Consider the following 6,926-nt stretch of genomic DNA (forward strand, 5'->3'; position numbering starts at 1 on the left):
GGCACCGACGTCCGACGGGCGGGGCGAGGGCCGGGCAGGACCCGCCCACAGTCCCGCCCACGACCCCGCCCACGGAAGCCAGGCCCCGCCCCTCCCCGCCCCGCATGGCCCTTGCCCTCGGTCCCCCCTAGGCTGTCCAGACAAAGGGCGCCTGTAAGGTAGGGAGCCCAAGAAGGCCCCCTCTTTTCCTCCCTCTCGCCAGTCCCCTTATTACTCACCCCGGAGGCGTCTGAGGTTCGCGAGCCGCCTTCCCCCCGCGGGAGGCGGGAGCCTAGGATTTCTAGACGGTGCCCATTTGGGTACTTGGAGACCGTTTTTAGAAATGGGGAGACTGAGGGCTGGAGAGAGGGTCATGCTCAAGAGGAGGGAGATGCCTAGGACAGTGGGAGCCTTAGAATGAGAGGTGGAGGTGGTCGAACTTTGCTGGGAACGGGGCAGGAATATAAAAGTTTGCCTTAGCAAGACCAGTAGCACTTTACCAGCTCAGCAGCACCCAGGCTGCTCCCTGGTGTCACCTGGGCACGCTGGGTGGCCCCATGCCACCCCCACCCCCCAGGTAGCCTCCAGATGGTATGGCCTGGGTGTTATGCTCTGAGGTTTAGGGGAAGAAGCCTTAGCTCTGGCTCTGACTTGCTGGGTGACCTCAGGCAAGTCCTTTCCCTCTCTGGGTCTTAATCTTTATCTGTAAAGTCCTACCTCCAGTGACACTTCATATCTGCCAGGGCCAGGTGCTGCATGACCTACACCAGTGATGGCGACCCTATGACACGCGTGTCAGAGGTGACACGCGAACTCATTTTTTGGGTTGATTTTTCTTTGTTAAATGGCATTTAAATATATAAAATAAATATCGAAAATATAAATCTTTGTTTTACTATGGTTGCAAATATCAAAAGATTTCTATATGTGACACGGCACCAGAGTTAAGCTAGGGTTTTTCAAAATGCTGACACGCCGAGCTCAAAAGGTTCGCCATCACTGACCTACACCCTGCCCTGCCCTGCCTGCTAGGAGGCACTTGGAGGGGAGTCTGGCTGCTAGAATTCCTCAAGCACAGATGTGCTAACTCCAGGATTTAGAATTCTCTCTCGGGTCCTGTGCCATCCCATCAGGCTTTGCCAAAGGGAGTCCAAAGCAGAGCACATATACTCTGGCTGCTTCTAGATGGGGGTGCCTCAGCAAGGCAAACCAACCTCTGGGATTGTGCCTGCCCGAAGGCAGGAGTCCTGTTTCTGTGTCTGGGGAGAGACGGGGCTGTGCTATCTCCAGCTGGATAGGAGGCCTTGCTGACATTTCCTCTCTCCATTTACAAATTAAGTGCTTTTTCGGTCATTCCAACCACACGGCAGCCAGCAATAGACCCGTTTTACAGGGAAGAGCCCAAGGCCCAGGAGAGAAGCACTCACTGCGGGTCTCTGAGGCAGAGGCTGGGATCAAATTCAAACCCAGGTCCAGGGGCCAGAGTACAGTGCCAGGGGTTTGGACCCAAATGTTCCTTCTTTTGGTGGTTGTGAGCTCACCTTTCTGAGCCTCGTCTGTAAAAGGGGAAATAATGCCATTCCCCAGGGCTGCCTGTAAGGATTAAATAACATGAGCTGGAAAGGCTGCGTCCTGTCTTTGAGAACTCACCTAGAAAGTTGCCTCCTCTAGCAAGCCTTCCCTGACTGTCACCCGTTGGTTAGGCCTCTCCCTAGGGGACCCCACAGGCCTGAGCTTTGGGCTTGGCAAGTGCTGCTGTCTGTTTCTACGCTTCTCACCATGACTAGACTTTGTGTCCTTCAAGGACAGTCAAGTTTTTCTGAATCCCAAATGCCTAACAAGAGGCCCAAATGGAGTTGGAATAAAGTCCATGTTCCTCTCCTCTCTTCTTCTCTCCCTCTCTCCTCAGCTTTTCACTGCACCAGGCTGTCTTCTCCCACAAAGGACGGTGGCTACGGAGCTGAGCCCCTCCCCATCTCCCTTACCCCAAGTCAGTTGGGTCCTGGGACAGTAGAGAGAACATTCTGGAGCCTATTGGAAAAGCAATCACTCAGGGCTGGCTGGTGAAGGGCAGCTGGTGGTGTCCGGCTGGCGGGGGGCACCATATGGGCCCAGTGAGGCAGGCAGGCCTGGGGACGCTGTGCCTGCAATGAAGGCTGTTTATGGGGCCGTCACAGCCTCCCGGAGGTGACTGCTGTGAGCTGTCAGCCATGCGCCCCCCGCAGACGGGCAGCCTGCCTGTGCCCCTTCTGCCAGTTCCAGAAACAGAAGCAGTAACAGAAGGTCAGAGCCGCAAGGGGCCTCATCTGAGGTCACCATGTCCAAACTTCCATTTCACAGGTGAGATGTGGCCCAGAGAAGGGCAGGGGCTTGCCGGAGGTCACACCGCAAGCCAGGACAAGAAACCAAGCCTCTGGCCTCCCGGCTCAAATGTGTCTAAAATAAAACAGAGAAGGAGCAAAGTGATCTTGAAAATATACCAGTATTCAAGAAGGAATTTTAAGATGATCTTTTTTCTTTCTTCTCTTTTTTTATCTGGCCTTTGTGAAATTTTCTACAATGATCATCTATCCTTTAGTAATGGGGGGGAGGGGGGAGGGAGGAGAAACAATTAAAGGGAAAGGGAAGCTAACTATGGGCATAACGGGCTTTTGTCCTTAAAAATGATGTCAATTGTAATCTTATTGCTTTTCTCCCCCACTGGGCCCTTAAGGGACCCCAATGAGATAGAAGGTGCCAGGGAGCTAGGAGGGCTCTCAGCTTCTCTCCAGCTATCACTTGAACTTGCAGTGGGAACCAAGACAGAGCCACGGCTAGGATCAGGACCTCTGCTTTCTGACTCGAGTGATCTGTCCTCCCTACTTCCCTGTGAGCCAACCAGTCCCTTCAGCTGGCTAAGCCTCAGTTTTTCCATCTGTAAAATGGGAGTTTTTACAGCAGTATGTATTCTTGATCCCACTAGCAAAGCACAGTGGTTAAACACATGGATACCGGAGCCTTGGATCCCATCTCCTCCACTTCTTTACTTGATGACTTTAGGCAAGTTACTTAAATCTATAAGCCTTAGTTTCCTCACCTGTAAAATGGGGATAATAAATAAATAAGATGGGGATTATACCTCATGGGTGTTTGTAAGGATTAAAAGAGTTAATGTTTGAGACATCTTTTGAAGTGTTATATATGTTGCATATTTTAATAAAACTAAAATCCCTTGCCATGACTGGTTTGGCTCAGTGGATAGAGAGTCAGCCTGAGGACTGAAGGGTCCCGGGTTTGATTCCAGTCGGAGACACATGCCCAGGTTGCGGGCTCAGTCCCCAATGGGGGCATGCAGGAGGCAGCCAATCAATGATTTTCTCTCATCATTGATGTTTCTATCTCTCTCTCCCTCTCCCTTCCTCTCTGAAATCAATAAAAATATATTTTAAAAATAATAATAAAATAAAATCCCTTTTCTAGGTGACTCCACAGACCTGAGCCTTTGGCATGACAAGTGTTGGATAAACAGTGAAGATGGAGTGGCTATTATCATAATTGTTGGTTGGCCCCCAGGGAAGGGAGTTCTCTTGGGATTGGAACCAGCCTGGCCCAGCCTGAGCTGTAGGTAATCCAGCCTCACCCCTGAGGGCCCCACCCTCACTCCCTGCTGGTGGGGTAGGGCCACCTGCTCCCCACTTGGACCCAGGTCTGTGACAGCCTTCTTCCAAGGAATCAGAGTAACCTGGGTTACTGGTGAGTCAGGAGCCCAAGGGGTTCCCTGCTTAGGCTTGGCTCTGCCCTTTCACCCGATCTCCAGGGCCTCTTCTGCCTGCTGTGTTCCACTGACCCAGCAGCCCCAACCAGTTGCCCCTGAACCCTTCCCCCTCAGACTCTTCCCATGCTGTTTCCTCTTCCAGAAACATCCAGCCAGATTGCCTTCTCAACTCTGCCAGCCTCCCTACCTTTGCCCAGAACATCTAGTTGGCCTCCACCCCAATACCCCCAGTCACAGCTACCCACACACCTCACTTCCCTCCTTAACACACACACACACACACACACACACACACTCACACACACACACACACACACACTCACACACACACACACACAAACTCACACACACACACACACACACACAACTTTAGCTAAATGAGCCTCAGTTTCCTTATTTGTACAATGGGGGTTAGCCTGCCTTCGAGGGCTGCAGAGGCTTCTGTGGGGTAATATGTGGAAATAAATAAATAAATAAGTGCCTGGCATGTGGCAAGAGCTCAGCTGACACACCACGTGGTAACTCTGGTTATCATTCGTTTTTATGGTTTCTGGTGAACCTGTTTGCCTCTGGCAGCAGCTGAGCATGCCTGGAGACCAACATTCACCCCAGTGTTCCCTGGAGCAGCTGGCCAGTGCCTGGCACAGAGGACTTGAGCAAGTTCTGCCCTGTGGCTCTCAGAGTGTGCCCAGCAGTTGGATGACCTCTGCAAGTGGAGAAGCAGCAGCAGCACCTAAAGGGGCGGGGGAGGTGCTCCCGAGGGACCCTACCTGCCCAGACGGCCATCCTGGGCAGGCCCAGCAGCTGTCTCCTCTTCTGCCTGGGCAACCACAGGGAGGTCTCCGGCCATGGAACAAAGCAACTGATGAGTCCCCTGCCTCTCTTTCCCTTGCTCTCATTGGCACTCTCTGCCCGGAGGTCACCACACAGACACAGAGGCAGGCAAAATGGGGAAACTGAGCAGAGACTGGCATCAGGAGGCCTGGAAGTGGCTGCCTCTGCCACCCTCTTGCAGTGGAACTCGGGGCAAGGAAGCTTCCCTCCTACATTGGCTCCATGTCCCTGTCTTCAGGGCTCTTGACCTGTGTTAAGAGGAGGACAAGGCTACAGGGCTCTGCTGGGGGACCGGGCTGCACCTGCCAGATGGGTTGAGTGCAATAAGGCAGGCAGCCACAGCTTTGAATCCCAGCCCTGCCACCACCAGCTGTGTGATCTTGGGCTGGCCACTTCCCTTCTCTGAGCAACAGATTCCTCATTTACAAGACAGGATTTGTCTGAGAGCACTTAGCTCTTACCGTGAGAGCCTGCATTTGTCCTCACTCTCTGCCTGCCACAGAGGTCCCTGGACAAGCCCATCTCTGTCAGCATGAATATAGAACTTAAGGGTTGAGAACTTGCAGAGCAACTTGACAGAGTAATTTTATGTCTTGACTCATAATAAAATAGGCTTATGTTTTGGATTTTTTCTTGTAAGTCATTTTCCTTGTATTTTACAAAAGTTCTTGATTTTTTTTTCATGAATTTCCATGGTGTAAATACATCTATCATGTCCAATTTCAAGTTACCAAAAGTTTACCAACCAGCTTGCAAAGTTCTTGAATATTTAACAATCTGTTCTTGCGAACCACCCAGCTCCAGCACCCCTCCAAGGCCCCTCAGGGTGTGACTGCTCTTAGCAGAAGAGCAGCCAGAGCAGGTGTGGGCCCCAGTTGGGAGACAGGCTTCCTCCCAGGCCCTCTACCCAGCCAGCACATAGAGGGCCACCCAGGGAAGGGCCATAAGGTCAGCCATGACCCACACAGAAGCTCACTCATCCCACCAACCCTCCAGCCCCTTTGTTTTCTGGGATAAAAGCCTGTGAAATCATTCATCTATCTCTTCCTTAGAAGGAAGAAGAGAAGTTGGCCAATGGGCCCAGCTGATCCATCCATCTGGGAGCTTAGGCAAGGGGAGCGGGGCTACCCATGCAGTCAATCGGGGCCAATTTGCAATACTCCTGTCCTCTCAGCAGCTGCAGCCGAGTGAAATAATCAGTGTCCCTTGGTCATAGTGAGGAGCAAAGGAAGTTTGTGTACAGCCTCCTCTCACCTGCTTTCCTCCTCTCCTTCAGGCCTGCCCAGCCTCCACATCTTTGCCGAGGCCAGTGATGGCGAACCTTTTGAGCTCGGCGTGTCAGCATTTTGAAAAACCCTAACTTAACTCTGGTGCTGTGTCACATATAGAAATTTTTTGATATTTGCAACCATAGTAAAACAAAGACTTATATTTTTGATATTTATTTTATATATTTAAATGCCATTTAACAAGGAGAAATCAACCAAAAAAATGAGTTCGCGTGTCACCTCTGACACACGTGTCATCACTGGCCTATGCAGTTCCCTCTGCTTGAATGCTCTCTCCTTCTCTCCCGGTTCTCTACCCTGCAAAATCGTCCCCCCTTCAACACCCAGCTGATACACCACACTCTACAAGAAGTCCATTGCTATAGGTGGCAGGCCAGCGGAAGCCACCCCAGACCCCCCTGAGGGGATGTGAATGCATGTCTCCCTTGGGGCCCCCTTTCCAGCTGCCACCCATGCCTTGCCCTCTGCCCCTACAGCTGCGGTTCCTTTGGTGTGCTTCCTAAAAATTCAAATTCCTAGGCAGCACTCTCAGAGCTTCTGGATCCACAGGTGGGGCTCAGGAATCTGCGCCCCAGGAGATGTGGATATAGAGGACCTGAGAACCCGACCTTGAGGAACGCTGTCCCAAGTCACGGTATGTGTAACCCATTCGTGCCGAGGCCTCGTCACCCCTCCCCAGGACCGGGTGCTTCATGTGCCTCCTCGGGATCGAATCCAGTGTCTGCTCCTGAAGCCGCCCTGGCTGGAGGGCCCAGCCCCTGGCTCAGCTAAGTGCTGCTCTCCACTCATCTCGTGGGGCCCGAGGAGAGCATGGATGGGTGCAGGGTGTCTCCCTTCTCCAAACACTGCTGCTCAGGCTTCAGTCTCCTTCCCTGTAGTCAGCAGAGACCATACCTACCTGGCAGGATTATTTGGTGATTAAATAAGCCCACGCCCCAAGGGCCGTTAGCAACTCAAATGCAGTAGAAGCAGCCTTCATCTGATTCGGCCACATGGGCCTCCTTGCGTCCCTGGGACGCACCAGGCACGTGCCCAGCTCGGAGCCTTTGCACTTGCTGTTCCCGCTGCCT

This window comes from Myotis lucifugus, unplaced genomic scaffold, assembly GCF_000147115.1.
Source record: "Myotis lucifugus unplaced genomic scaffold, Myoluc2.0 scaffold_389, whole genome shotgun sequence".
Lineage (NCBI taxonomy): Eukaryota > Metazoa > Chordata > Mammalia > Chiroptera > Vespertilionidae > Myotis > Myotis lucifugus.